The sequence below is a fragment of the Entelurus aequoreus genome, linkage group LG06, assembly GCF_033978785.1.
Source record: "Entelurus aequoreus isolate RoL-2023_Sb linkage group LG06, RoL_Eaeq_v1.1, whole genome shotgun sequence".
NCBI lineage: Eukaryota > Metazoa > Chordata > Actinopteri > Syngnathiformes > Syngnathidae > Entelurus > Entelurus aequoreus.
The window spans coordinates 77,822,716-77,839,248 of NC_084736.1; positions in this window are offsets into that span (position 1 = coordinate 77,822,716).

Here is a 16,533-nt window from a genome sequence, read left to right on the forward strand (position 1 = left end):
GCCGCTGAACACCAACGAAGAAGCGCCCACCGCCGGAAGTGTTAGCATAGCCGAGCGAGTCAGTCAAGCTCAAGCATGGATAGCGGGCGTCGGCGGTCGAAAGTGTGGCTTCACTTTACAAAAAAAATTCAAATAACCGCGAAATAACAGAGCTCCATGTCCATCAAGAAACGAGTGGAGAGAGAGCTGCAGATGTACCAGGACGTTCCACCGATACTTATGTCTGACGACCTTGCTACATGGTGGTGGTCCGGTGGAACCAACAAAAGACTTATCCTTTGCTGTCAGATCTCGCTTTCTCCTATTTATGCGTTCAAGCTTCTTCCACACCCAGCGAACGTGTATTTTCCACAGCAGGAGACACTATCTGTCCAGAACGCTCACGCATCCTGCCTGAGAAGGCGGATTTTCCTAAACAAGAACTGTCTCTGATTTTATACTGTACCTGCTGCCAATCTGGACTGGGTTTTGCAAGTTGTTTCTTATTGTTTATTTGCTTTTCTGCACCAGGTTAGCCCATCAGTGGGAGCACGGTAACATTTTTAAGTACCTGCAGCATCATACACTTGTGTGTGTAAATGTGTTTTCATGAGGTTTCCTGCAGCATCATACACTTGTGTGTGTAAATGTGTTTTCATGAGGTTTCCTGCAGCATCATACACTTATGTGTAAATGTGTTTTCATGAGGTTTTCAAAAATAAAGCTCTCTTGAGGAAAGTGTACCCCTGGGAAAATGTATTCATAATTTATAATATTTATATTCAAGTTCATAGATTTGATATTTATATTCTAGTTGAAAACAGCCCTGTGAGGAATTTATAGTAAAGTTCATAAAAAGTCAATAGAATTAAAATTGATGGAGAATGTCAGACTATTTCATTCAGAAAGACTGTAGGTTAGCTAGCTCATTTAAAATATCCTAAACTTTTTTTTGACCCTGCCTCTTAAAAGAATCGGAATCGAGAATCGCCAGGAATCGGAATCGGAATCGTTCGAATTCAAACGATACCCAACCCTAGTCCAGGGTGAGAAGAGTCAGCTGTGATCCGACCCACACGCCTCCTGGTCCTGGAGGAGTACAAGTCCTGGAAGGATGGGAGCTTGCAGCCAATCACCTTCTCAGCAGCATGTACGATGCGCTGCAGTCTATGCTTATCCTGGACTGTGGCGCCGGGGAAGCACACTGTGATGGAGGAGGTCAGGACGGACTCTATGATGGCTGAGAAGCAGTGGTTCTTAACCTTGTTTGAGGTACCGAACCCCATCCGTTTCATATGCGCATTCACCGAACCCTTCTCTAGTGAAAAATATATATAATATATTTTTTTCAAATTCATTACAAAGGTGCACAAAATGAACCATGCGCAAACATCACCTTGTTCAAAGAACAAAAGCAACAGTGCATGAACTCAAAACAAATTACACACCTGCAAATCAGTGTGACTTCTGCTGTTGCCGTATCCATAACACGCTGATAGGGAGAAGTTTTTATTTACACCATGAGTCGGATGTGTCTCGCCCTCCGCGGCGAAGGGTCCGCCGAACCCCTGAAGCCGACTCACCGAACCCCTAGGGTTCGATTGAACCCGGGTTAAGAACCTCTGCTCTAAAGGTTGTACAATTCAGAGCTGCAACGTTTTGGAGAAAAATACGCCTTTAGAGTCGAACATAAAATGCTGCTCAGACATGCATAAATTGAGTTATAGCTCGGACTGAGCTTATTCAAGCTCGAATCCCAACATTGTCAGCTTGTTGTCATAGCACCAGTGACCCGGACAACCTAAAATCATCAGCCCGGAGGTTGGGTCTTGGGCGCAGTTGGGTGTTCCAACAGGACAATGACCCCAAACACACGTCAAAACTGGTAAAGGAATGGCTAAATCAGGCAATAATTAAGGTTTTAGAATAGCCTTCCCAAAGTCCTGACTTAAACGTGTGGACCAGGGGTCACCAACGCGGTGCCCGCGGGCACCAGGTAGCCCGTAAGGACCAGATGAGTAGCCCGCCGGCCTGTTCTAAAAATAGCTCAAATAGCAGCACTTACCAGTGAGCTGCCTCTATTTTTTTAATTGTATTTATTTACTAGCAAGCTGGTCTCGCTTTGCCCGACATTTTTAATTGTAAGAGAGACAAAACTCAAATAGAATTTGAAAATCCAAGAAAATATTTTAAAGACGTGGTCTTCACTTGTTTAAATAAATTCATTATTTTTTTTACTTTGCTTCTTATAACTTTCAGAAAGGCAATTTTAGAGAAAAAATACAACCTTAAAAATTATTTTAGGATTTTTAAACACATATACCTTTTTACCTTTTAAATTCCTTCCTCTTCTTTCCTGACAATTTAAATCAATGTTCAAGTAAATTTATTTTTTTTATTGTAAAGAATAATAAATACATTTTAATTTAATTCTTCATTTTAGCTTCTGTTTTTCGACGAAGATTATTTGTGAAATATTTCTTTAAATTTATTATGATTAAAATTCAAAAAAATTATTCTGGCAAATCTAGAAAATCTGTAGAATCAAATTTAAATCTTATTTCAAAGTCTTTTGAATTTCTTTTAAAATTTTTGTTCTGGAAAATCTAGAAGAAATAATGATTTGTCTTTGTTAGAAATATAGCTTGGTCCAATTTGTTATATATTCTAACAAAATATAAATTGGATTTTAACCTATTTAAAACATGTCATCAAAATTCTAAAATTAATCTTAATCAGGAAAAATTACTAATGATGTTCCATAAATTCTTTTTTTAAGTTTTTCTCTTCTTTTTTTCGGTTGAATTTTGAATTTTAAAGAGTCGAAATTGAAGATAAACTGTTTCAAAATTTAATTGTAATTTTTTTCGTGTTTTCTCCTCTTTTAAACCGTTCAATTAAGTGTAAATATCATTAATTATTAATAATAACAGAGTTAAAGGTAAATTGAGCAAATTGGCTATTTCTGGCAATTTATTTAAGTGTGTATCAAACTGGTAGCCCTTCGCATTAATCAGTACCCAAGAAGTAGCTCTTGGTTTCAAAAAGGTTGGTGACCCCTGGTGTGGACAATGCTGAAGAAACAAGTCCATGTCAGAAAACCAACACATTTAGCTGAACTGCAACAATTTTGTCAAGAGGAGTGGTCAAAAATTCAACCAGAAGCTTGTGGGTGGCTACCAAAAGTGCCTTATTGCAGTGAAACTTGCCAAGGGACATGTAACCAAATATTAACATTGCTGTATGTATACTTTTGACCCAGCAGATTTGGTCACATTTTCAGTAGACCCATAATAAATTCATAAAAGAACCAAACTTCATGAATGTTTTTTGTGTGACCAACAAGTATGTGCTCCAATCACTCTATCACAAAAAAATAAGAATTGTAGAAATGATTGGAAACTCAAGACAGCCATGACATGATGTCCTTTTGATTACGACTGTATATGAACAGATAGTAAATAAATAAATAGAAAAAAACTATAAACATATAAGGAGTGATCTTTTTTTACACAGTACAATCACTAATTCGAGAAATTAAAATCAGGCCTATGGGGCGTGAAATAATTGACCCAGTTTTCCCAGTATGAAGTACATTTCTTTAATATATATAATTAATAAAGGCAGTTATCTTCTCCAATTTAGAAATGTCCATTGTAAATTCCATCCACAGCTTCGAAGTTGGGCTCGCCTGTGGTAACCTTTTCCTGGTAATGGTCTTTTTACAAGCCACTAGTAGGATATTCATTAAGTGCTTAACTTTTTTCAGTTACATGTCCGAAAAACAGTGTCTTACTTTTAAGGGGTATTTTACATTTGAAAATACCCCGTGGAGTTTGGTGTATCTCTTTCCGATAATCCTTTATGGCAGAGCAGTCCCAGAAAACATGGTAGTGGTTTGCGTTTTGATTCCCACAATTTCTCCAGCAGGCAGGGGAGTTGTTATCGTAGAGACTTCTGAGAAGGTGTAGTAAAAAATCTGATCAAACTTTTCCAAGCCAAACTCCTTCCACTTCGGTGAGCTGGCACAAGTCCAGAATATCTCCATATTATTGTCCCATTTTGTTTTAATATATGAAGTTGAATATGATTTCAGATTCGACAGACCCTTATACAAAAATGAAACAGTTATATCAATACTTTCTGAATTATTGTCACGATCCGTGGCGTCATTGTTTGCTACATGCACCTGTCAACGTAAGTTTTCCTTGTCCATAGTCTACGCCAGGGGTCACCAACCTTTTTGAAACCAAGAGCTACTTCTTGGGTACTGATTAATGCGAAGGGCTACCAGTTTGATACACACTTAAATAAATTGCCAGAAATAGCCAATTTGCTCAATTTACCTTTAACTCTATGTTATTATTAATAATTAATTATATTTACACTTAATTGAACGGTTTAAAAGAGGAGAAAACACGAAAAAGATTACAATTAAATTTTGAAACATACGGTAGTTTATCTTCAATTTCGACTCTTTAAAATTCAAAATTCAACCGAAAAAAAGGACAGAAAAACTAGATAATCCGAAACTTTTTGAAAAAATTAAAAAAAGAATTTATGGAACATCATTAGTAATTTTTCCTGATTAAGATTACTTTTAGGATTTTGATGACATGTTTTAAATAGGTTAAAATCCAATCTACACTTTGTTAGAATATATAACAAATTGGACCAAGCTATATTTCTAACAAAGACATATCATTATTTCTTCTAGATTTTCCAGAACAAACATTTTAAAAGAAATTCAAAAGACTTTGAGATAAGATTTAAATTTGATTCTACAGATTTTCTAGATTTGCCAGAATAATTTTTTTGAATTTCAATCATAATAAGTTTGAAGAAATGTTTCACAAATATTCTTCTTCGAAAAAACAGAAGTTAAAATGAAGAATTAAATTAAAATTTATTGATTATTCTTTACAATAAAAACAATAAATTTACTTGAACATTGATGTAAATTGTCAGGAAAGAAGAGAAAGGAATTTAAAAGGTAAAAAGTTATATGTGTTTAAAAATCCTAAAATCATTTTTAAGGTTGTATTTTTTCTCTAAAATTGTCTTTCTGAAAGTTATAAGAAGCAAAGTAAAAAAATTAATGAATTTATTTAAACAAGTGAAGACCAAGTCTTTAAAATATTTTCTTGGATTTTCAAATTCTATTTGAGTTTTGTCTCTCTTAGAATTAAAAATGTCGGGCAAAGCGAGATCAGCTTGCTAGTAAATAAATAAAATTAAAAAAAATAGAGGCAGCTCACTGGTAAGTGCTGCTATTTGAGCTATTTTTAGAACAGGCCAGCGGGCTACTCATCTGGTCCTTACGGGCTACCTGGTGCCCGCGGGCACCGCGTTGGTGACCCCTGGTCTACGCTAAGTGATAGTTTAGCTTCGAGTGCGATCAGGCACGTTGTTCTGTCGGCTCGCTTTCTGTTTTTGTACTCCTTCGATTTCTTGAGGAATAAATCGTGTTTTTACCTGCACGCCACGTCCGGAGTAGTCCGTCTTCATTCCTGGGAGAACGACCCCGCAGTAAGCTGCGAAGACCCCGTCCTGACAGAACGACGCCAGACTGAGCGTGGCGAGCAAGGTGAATAAATAGCTCTCTGATTAGTGGTTGACAGCAGCTGAGCGTGGGACCACTAACCAGAGGCAGGTGAACCCAATAATCCCCATGGTGACCAAAATAAACCCAGGAGTGCACACAACAGGAAGTCAGGGAGTCCAAAACTAAACAGAACATAACTAACCAAAACATGGATGTTACTTCTAGACCTCCACCCCAGATCCCACCTCACTCCTACCCACTTCTCTAAAGTGGGCTGGCTCAAGGTGGAGGACAGAGTTAAACAACTTGCACTGAGCCTAGTCTATAAAATCCACTACACCTCCCTGATACCGAAGTACATGTCAAACTACTTCCTTAACGTAAATGACCGCCATAACCACAACACCAGGGGGAGCTCCACTAACCACGTTAAACCCAGATTCCGAACTAACAAAGGTCTTAACTCATTCTCTTTCTATGCCACATCAATGTGGAATGCGCTCCCAACAGGTATAAAAGAAAGGGCATCTCTATCCTCCTTCAAAACCGCAATAAAAGTTCACCTCCAGGCAGCTACAACCCTAAACTAACACCCTCCCCGGATTGCTAATAATCAAATGTAAACAATCAAATGCAGATACTTTCTCGTATGCCTTCTGATCTCTCTCTCTCTCTCTCTCTCTCTCTCTCTATGTCCACTACTTGCTGTCCATATCCTATGAAAAGTCAGTCTTTAATCATTGTGTCATCGTCTTCCTCCTGCGTACTAAATAAAACCACCGAAATCCTCTTCGTCGATGTCGGAGAAGAACAGGCCGTAAATAAGCCGCACCCTTGTATAAGCCGCAGGGACCAGAACGAGGGGAAAAAGTAGCGGCTTATAGTCCGGAAATTACGGTAATTGGTTTTGGTTCCTCTCTATTGGCAGGGTTTGAAATAAATACAACAGTCTTGGCAGTATATTCATTTTAATGGAATCAGTTCTAGAACTAAGGCTAAATAAAAAAGAAATTAAGTTCCATCGTGCCATGTCATCCTTTATTTTTTTATGTGTAGGTAAATAATTCTGATAATTTTGTATGATCTTTTGATTAATGCCAAGGGGTATATGAGAGTAGCTGGGTTTTACCTACTGTATATTGATTGTGTATCCTGATACCGTAATTTCCGGACTATAAGCCGCTACTTTTTCCCCTCGTTCTGGTCCCTGCGGCTTATACAGCGGTGCGGCTTATTTACAGCCTTTTCTTCCCCGACACCGACGAAGAGGATTTCGGTGGTTTTAGTACGCAGGAGGAAGACGATGACACAATGATTAAAGACTGACTTTTCATATACTGGTAGGCTGGTTATTTTGATAACGTACAGGCGAGCACTTTGTATTACTTTGCACCGTTGTATTATTTGTACTCCGCACGAATGCTGTTCGCCATGTCAAAGATGTGAAAGTTTGATTGAATGATTGAAAGATTTATTGTTAATAAATGGGACGCTTTGCGTTCCCAAACAGTCATCTCTGTCCCGACAATCCCCTCCGTGGTAGCAGGAACCCCTATATACTACGCTAATTACACATCAAAACCCTGCGGCTTATAGTCGGGTGCGGCTTATATGTGGAGCAATCTGTATTTTCCCCTAAATTTAGCTGGTGCGGCTTATAGTCAGGTGCGGCTTATAGTCCGGAGATTACGGTAATTGACCATGCTGTTCGAATGATTGCATTAATTTAGGAAGAGAGTATGTTGGGTGCCCGATGTAGACCAAAATGTCATCCGCATAGCAAGCCAATTTATACTCTCTTCCTTTAATAATACTTCCTTTGATGTCTTCATTGTGTCTAATGGACTGAGCTAGTGGCTCCAGATATAATGCAAAGAGTAATGGTGACCTTGCCCAGCCCTGTCTAGAACCCCTTTGTAAGGTAAAACTATTGGATAGATATCCATTGACTTTAATCCTAGCAGTAGGGTTGTCATAAAGTGCCTGTATGCTTTTAATAATTGTTTCCTGGAGGCCAAATCTATGTAGAACTCTGTAAAGAATATTGTAATTGACAGAATCAAAGGCCTTTCCAGCAACTGCACTTATCACAATTGCTTCAAGTGTTTTTCTTTGTATATGATCCATAATATGTGGTCTTTCACTTTCACAATATTATGTCAGACCCACTCGACATCCATTGCTTTCGGTCTCCCCTATAGGGGGGGGGGGGGGGGGTTACCCACATATGCGGTCCTCTCCAAGGTTTCTCATAGTCATTCACATTGACGTCCCACTGGGGTGAGTTTTCCTTGCCCGTATGTGGGCTCTGTACCGAGGATGTCGTTGTGGCTTGTACAGCCCTTTGAGACACTTGTGATTTAGGGCTATATAAATAAACATTGATTGATGACTGATTCTCATAGTGTCTTGTGTTTTGCATTGATGTATAAAACCTGTTTGATCATTATGTATCAATATAGGTAAAAACTATTCGAATCATTTGGCCATGATGGATGTAAATAGTTTATCATCTACATTGAGAACAGAAATTGGCCTGTAAGATCCACACCCAATTCTATCCTTGCCTTCTTTTGGTAATTGCATCCTTCCAGCTAGGTGGCGCTTGTGCCTTTTTTAAAGCCCAATTCAGTGTGGGGAGTAAAACAGGTATCAATTATTTTTTAAATTCCTTATACCACTCTGCCGTGTAACCGTCCGATCCTGGCGGCTTACTTAATTTAATCCTGCTAATTGCAACTTTTAATTCATCTTCAATGCTAATCTGCAGAGATTATTTGATTGTGTTCTTCATCTAGAGTAAATTAATCCATGGAGTTCAGGAAGCTATCAATTTTGGTTACGCTCCTACTAGAGACCTCGGAGGATAAGGTTTTACAAAAAATGTAGTTTAGTATTTATCACTTTTGTTCTTGGATCCGGAATAAAGTCATTTAAGTAAATACATCATCCTTGAAATGTGACTGCATGTCCTCGAAAGAACACTCACAGTGTATGCATTTATTATAGGCAACGCCAACACCCTCCTTGAACCCTGCCAGTTCCTGCTGTGCCAGAGTGTCTCCACAGACAGAGACGATGGCACCACAAATAGGTTTTTGGCCCATTACTACTTTGCATTTTAACACCATTGTACAATGCATCCATATCTTCTTTGACTCTGTTCAGTAATACATCAACACCACATTGACGGAGGTCTACAGACCTAGCCATGGCAAGCAACCTAATAGCAGCAAGTTTTGGATTTATGTTTGCTAAGGTGTAATACACCATCTACAGCTTATTTTTTGATGCAAATGATACCAGTGGATTACAGACCTCTATTTCATTGGTGTACAGTACAATCTGCCCCTCTGTGGACCCTTTTCAATCATAGAGAATATCTTCGGGTGTGATAAAAATTACTCTAGACTTTTGACCAATGAAATGTAATGAAATACTTTGTTTTAAATGATTAAATCAACATAAAAAAACACAAGATACACTTACAGTTAGTGCACCAACCCAAAAAACCCTCTCAAGTTTCTATGTAACTGTTTTTATTTTATTTTAATTTATTTTTTGTTCAAGAAAATGTATTTTTTTTGTATTTATTTATTTAAAAAAAATAAAGGACATTATCTTCACCAAACCAGGTTGTCAATGAAATTAGATTGTTTAAAGCAGCGGTCCCAAAACTACGGCCCGTGGGCCGGATACGGCCCCCCAGCGTCCAAAATCCGGCCCGCGGGAAGTCCCACGTAAAAAAAAAATATATATATATTTGTCCTTACTAGTCCATTTTCTACCATCTCCTAGCCACTCAGGCAAATCATATTGTCTAAAAATGCATTTTACCATCAATAACGTGACATGCAGCAAGTGTGCTCTTTAAGTCAATTACTGCGCAAGGAATATATATGTATTAATACATTATATATATATATATATATATATATATATATATATATATACACATATATACACACATATACATATATATATATATACTGTACATATATACACACATACTGTATATACACATACACATATATATATACAGGTACATGGACAAATACATATACATATGCATATATACACACACATATGGGTCGTTTTTTTTATAGGGTGCCATTTGGACTTCATAACTTGTAAAAAATAAATAGTTGATTTACCAATATTTTTATGTTATATTGTATACATGACATATGTAACTTGCTGAAAAACATATTGGTCGAACTCAGGCACCTAAATCATAGTATATTTAGCTATATTAATGAGAGGTGACACACGGGATATGTCCACTCTGTTAAGGACATATGCATAACAGCATACATGTGTTTTCAGTGCATGATTGCCTGTATACAGGCAATCATGTACTTATAATAATAATATAATAATAATAATATAATCATTGTACAATATTATTGTACATTAAAGGTATACCTTTAATGTACAATAATATACATATTAGTGTTTGCAAAATCTCCATTGTTAAATTAACAACCACAGTGTTAATTTTAACACCAGCAAAGTGTCTATATGCATCCACACTGTAGTGTGTTAAAATACAATTAACACCGAAAGGTGTCTAGATTTAACACCACATTTAAGCTGATTTAACACCCGGCATTGTAACACTAAAACGTTATATTTACACTAAAATTAATTATAATCAAATTTAGTTTAAATTTAAAATGAATGATTGCTGTAGGGTGGATTTGAACCGGAATCTCCCACATGCCAACCTGCATCCTTATCCGTTATACTATGCTGCTTCTGCTGTGAATTGGTGAGAGAACATGCTGAATTTACCACTGAAATCGTAACACTTCACACTGAAAAGCATTAACACTGTACTTTTAACACCAATGTATTTGCTGTATATGATATTTTGCAACAGCAGTGATGATTAACCAAGAATTATGAAAGAAACTGCTGTTGAATGCATAATAGCACTACATATACATTGTGATAAGTCAACATTACTATATACATGTCCACTCTGTTAGGTTGATGTCCACCGTGTTAGTTGAATGAGGCTAACACGGTGGACACTAACACGGTGGACATTTTGAGCTAAAGTTAGCCTTCAGCCTGCCTGTGTTAACATAACAGCTAGCATGGACTTGAATAATTGATAAGAAATCTATAATTTCACACAAACATGTTTTGAAAAATTTCAATTTGATTGATCTCCTTATTATTTAGGCCTAACAGAGTGGACACGTTATGTTCAACCACATTAAATTCACTTCATAAAAACATCAACATCAGATAGTAAGAGAGCTAAAAAACCACACAGCTTACCAGAGTTGAGTTTCCCGCCACTGGTGTGATGTTACCTGATGAGAATGATGTCACTGACAAATGTGGTTGTTTTCTTAAAGGGACAGTAACGCAACTTAACAGAGTGGACAGCGACCACAGGGACAGACATAGAACCTTATTTTTTTGTAATTCTTTTTACGATTTTGATAATATACACCATATGACTAAAGAGAGCTTGTCTATGATAATTATATCATAACAAAAAAAAATTAAAAATATATGTTTTTATTTGTTATTTTCTAGATTAAAGTTGAATAAACAGCACCAGGGACATGGCAAAATCGCATAATAGAACTTTAACAAAAGCTTTAAAAAATATATATTCTAATGTTTGAAGCCCATATCACTGTATTTATGATAGACAACAATTTACCATACGCAAAGAAACTAATGGAATGAGCAATTGTAAATATTTTGAGAAAATATGACATGATTTATACTGGGGACGCAAAAGGCACCATATAAAAAAAATGACCCATATATATACACATTTACATATACATATATACACACGCACACACACACACATTTACATATAATTTATATATATATATATATATATATATATATATATATATATATATATATATATGTATATATATATATATATATATATATATATATATATATATATATATATATATATATATATATATATATATATATATATATATACATATATATATATATATATATGTATATATATATATATATATATACACACTACCGTTCAAAAGTTTGGGGTCACATTGAAATGTCCTTATTTTTGAAGGAAAAGCACTGTACTTTTCAATGAAGATAACTTTAAACTAGTCTTAACTTTAAAGAAATACACTCTATACATTGCTAATGTGGTAAATGACTATTCTAGCTGCAAATGTCTGGTTTTTGGTGCAATATCTACATAGGTGTATAGAGGCTCATTTCCAGCAACTATCACTCCAGTGTTCTAATGGTACAATGTGTTTGCTCATTGGCTCAGAAGGCTAATTGATGATTAGAAAACCCTTGTGCAATCATGTTCACACATCTGAAAACAGTTTAGCTCGTTACAGAAGCTACAAAACTGACCTTCTTTTGAGCAGATTGAGTTTCTGGAGCATCACATTTGTGGGGTCAATTAAACGCTCAAAATGGCCAGAAAAAGAGAACTTTCATCTGAAACTCGACAGTCTATTCTTGTTCTTAGAAATGAAGGCTATTCCACAAAATTGTTTGGGTGACCCCAAACTTTTGAACGGTAGTGTATATATATTAGGGCTGGGCAACGTTTAAAAATTTTAATCATAGTTAATCACACTATTTCTCTGATTAATCACGATTAACTGCATTGTATACGCAAAACCCAATAATGAATTCAAAAGTAGTGTGTAGTGCACCTTTATTGGAATATTCTCCCATATGAACAAAAGCGCCAAAACATTTGTTGTGCAAACACAATTTAAATCAGTACTTGATAAACAGTAGCAGTTAAATAGCATATTTTATGAAAATCAACTCAAAAAATGTCAATACAAACATTCAAGTTTATTGCCACTGCCAGGGTATTTCTGAACAGGCAATTTCTGAACAGGCAATTTCTGAGGTAACAGCAGAAACATTTTCCTCTAATTTTCTTTCCATAATGCCTCTCCTCTGTTGTCATTATAGACAGAAGATGTGAATGCAGCACCCACTTTTCATCAAAATAATGCACTGTAACTCCGAGGTAATTATGCTTACCGATTGATGTCCAGTAGTCCCCACTGAGAGCAACTACAGCTGCAGGTTGTAAAGTTGTCACTTTTACAGTCCTCTCCTTTTCATACAAGTCGTGTATTCTTGGTGCGTCTTGATGGCGGCTCATCCGTGCTGTCACTTTTTTTGATTTACACAATGTTTCTCAGGCCGGCGTCTTCCACAACACAAATGGGCCTACAGTCTGTAACTATCCACTTGGCTATGGCATTTGTTAGCTTCTCTTCCTCTCGTTTATCTATACTTCTCCCGCACGCTGCATTTAACGTAGTCTGCCGAAGCCTGGCTCCACTTTCTGCTTTGTTGAATAGTTTGCTCGCATCAACAGTGTGCTTCGCGTTAAGGTGATATTTTAGACCGGAAGTACTCCTGTGATGAGAAAATTCAGCTTGGCAGTGGCTACAAACAACTTTGCTTCTGTCAAATCCGCCGCCTGGAAGTACTTTATAATGAAAATGACCCTGTAAAAGTTCTGTTGAGTTACCCTTATTCTCCATGCTTAATTTGTTTACTTCCGCGTTCTCCTTCCTTTTCCACAGGAGCCAGCCAATAGGTGTTAACAAAATAAAAGCATGTAAACAACATACGCAAATGCGCGATAAAAAAATTGTCGGCGTTAATAGATTGATGCGTTAACTCGAAATTAACGCATTAATTTGCCCACCCCTAATATATATATATTATTGTGCTGCTGGTCCACTAATAGTACTAACCTTTAACAGTTAATTTTACTCATTTTCATTAATTACAAGTTTCTATGTAACTGTTTTTATTTTATTTTAATTTATTTTTTGTTCAAGAAAATGTTTTTTTTTTGTATTTATTTATTTAAAAAAAAAAAAAAAGGACATTATCTTCACCAGACCAGGTTGTCAATGAAATTGGATTGTTTAAAGGGTTCTTAAAACCAGGTCCAGTCCAGATCATGTCCAGGTCGGGCTCAGCAACACACACCTTCATATATGTACACTCAAATCAGGGAACACAACAACAGATTGCATGTAATCTATAAACACATTTTTCAAAATAAGCATTTGAGAACTTCCCATGTCCTTTTATGTTTTTTGGCGTCATTATCGGTTTCAACCATACAGTATATGCTGAATATATGTTTTAAAGAAAGTAATACTAAGTGAATATCTATTTTTGGCCTTAAAAATAAACCTTTTACCGAGTACTATAATTAAATTGACTCAATCATGACTATCAATGAACTCTCCTAAAGAAACAGAAAACACATCAAGCTTCATAAACAAACCAATCCTTTAACACATATTTTCAACTTCCACCCAAAACGAAGACACAATATGACAATACCAAAACAAATGCAGGGTGGATTCAGAGTCCTGACAACAAAAACGGCATCATCTGACTCTGTCATATTCCATAGTTTTAACATTTTTCCCGTGGGTAAGAAATTATAAATTATTTTCATTTAAAAATAACGATTTTGCACATGGATAGTAGTTTTGTAGATTAATTTGAATATTGTATGCCACGGCAACGGGCAGTCAAAAAAGTCCTCCCATTGGATATTCTTAATGAACTAAGCTAGACTGACCATACGTCGTCTTTTGCGGGGCTGTCCGTGCTGTCCGGGCGGGGTTTCTTAAATGCCTCAAATGTCCGGTATTTTGAGTTAGGGTTGCGTGTATTTTCAATGTACGTCCAGGGTTAACAAGGGGTTAAAAACAAAACAAATTGTGAAGATGTGCACACCAGCATCATTCGTGAGAGAGGGGCAGAGATAGAGATCGAGAGAGCGAGACAGTCGAGAGACAGACAGAACACAAGAGAGAAGCCGAAACGTAAATGCAACTTCATGGATGATTTGCGGGAAAAGTATCTGTGTTTTCGTCCTGGCCGTGACACATGGAAAGCAGAATGCACTGTGTGCAAAGCAGGAACGTATATATCTGTGGCAAATAAAGGGGCCAACGATCTACAAGCCCGTATCGACACTACAAAGCGCAAAACAGCTGCTGTTTTTTGTTTCAATTTAATTAACTTGTTTTGAGGCATTATTTATGTTTAGATTATATACAAGAGGTTATTTTGAATATTTCTACCTCTGCACTTTTTTTTCCAAAACTGTGAATGTTACGGAATACAAGTGTGACTTATTTTGTTATACTGTCAAGCAGTGTTGGCGTTAACACACTTTTTGTGTCTTTTTAACGCATTGAAATCAGAAAGTACGCAGATTATTGTTTTTGTTTTTTTTAAATTTACCATTTGTGGCCCACAGCTAATGTTTTAAAGGCCCACGGCACATTCTAAAAATACTATTAAAATTAACAAAAACATAACAAAAGTGAAATAAAAAAGCTTAAAGGTTAAATGTAATTTACAAAAAGTTGCAATGTTAAAAAATAATAAAACAAAGCTGTTTTTTTTTTCTCTCAAACGGTCATTGTTATGTTATTATGAATTATTGACCTATCAAAGGTCAAGGTCTACCTCTACACTTTTTTTCCAAAACTGTGAATGTTACGGAATATAAGTGTGACTTATTTTGTTATACTGTCAAGCAGTGTTGGCGTTAACACACTTTTTGTGTCTTTTTAACGCGGGGGGGGGGGTACTAAAAAAAAAAATGTTTGCACATAATCACGTTTCATCAAACATATATTAACGTTGTTGCCCTAGGGTAAACTGGGTATAACACATGGCACACTGACAAAGCTTAACCTATTGTTACTATAACAATCTACAAGGTTAATGTAGGTTGCTTCTCTTTCTTCCCCTCCATTTTTCTGCATTCTTTCGTATCTCAAGTTATCATTACGTATATGTATTGTTGCATTTGAACAATTGTATTGTTGATAATAAAGGTAAAGTGTTGGTATTGTTTATTATCAATAGCACTATTTCTATTGGTATTCATATTGCTCCCTTTTTAGTGTAATAATGCTCATTGTCATTTCTGTATTATTTTTTATTTTCGCTAACTGCTTATTTGCTATTACTTTTACCATCATATTTGTACATGTCGTATTTGCTGATGTTGCTCTGTTGTTGTTGTTGTTGTTGTGTTTGCTGTTGTTGTTTTTGTCTCTCTGTCTAATCCCCCTCTTGTCCCCACAATTCCCCCCTCTGTCTTCCTTTTTTTGTCTTTCTATCCCCTCCTGCTCCGGCCCGGCTGCACCAAATGATAATATAAATACATTTAATGAAGTCAAAATACAAATAAGGCAACAAGAGAAGTATCCTACACTTCTCTTTTGTAAAGTAAATCTGAACAGCCGATATGGGCATCTACATCTGCTATATGATTTGCCTGAGAAGCTGGGCAGGACATTAAAAAAAAAATAAAAAAAATAAAAAAAAATTTTTTAAAAAAATTATTTATTTATTTATTAATTTTTTGTCATAAAGAAATACAATCATGTGTGCTTACGGACTGTATCCCTGCAGACTGTATTGATCTATATTGATATATAATGGGGGGGTACTAACAATTTTTTTTTTTTTTTTTGTCATAAAGAAATACAATCATGTGTGCTTATGGACTGTATCCCTGCAGACTGTATTGATTTATATTGATATATAATGTATATATTGTGTTTTTTATGTTGATTAAATTTTTTTTTTAAATTATTTTTTATTTTTTATTTCTTGTGCGATGGTGGTTGGGGACCACAGTTTTAAAGGCCCACGGCACATTCTAAAAATGCTATTAAAATAACCAAAAAACATAACGAAAGTGAAATAAAAAAGCTTAAAGGTTAAATGTAATTTTGAAAAAGTTGCAATGTTGACGAATAAAACAAAGCTGTGTTTTTTTCTTTCATTGCTCAAAACATAATATTGAATCAAAATCAATGTTATTATGAATTATTGACCTATCCAAGGTTCCCATTACTTCACATCAAATATTCCACTTTGAAAAATATTTTGGGTGGAAGATTTTGCATATTTTGTGTGTTTGCCATTAAAAACATAGTTTTGTTTGACAAAAA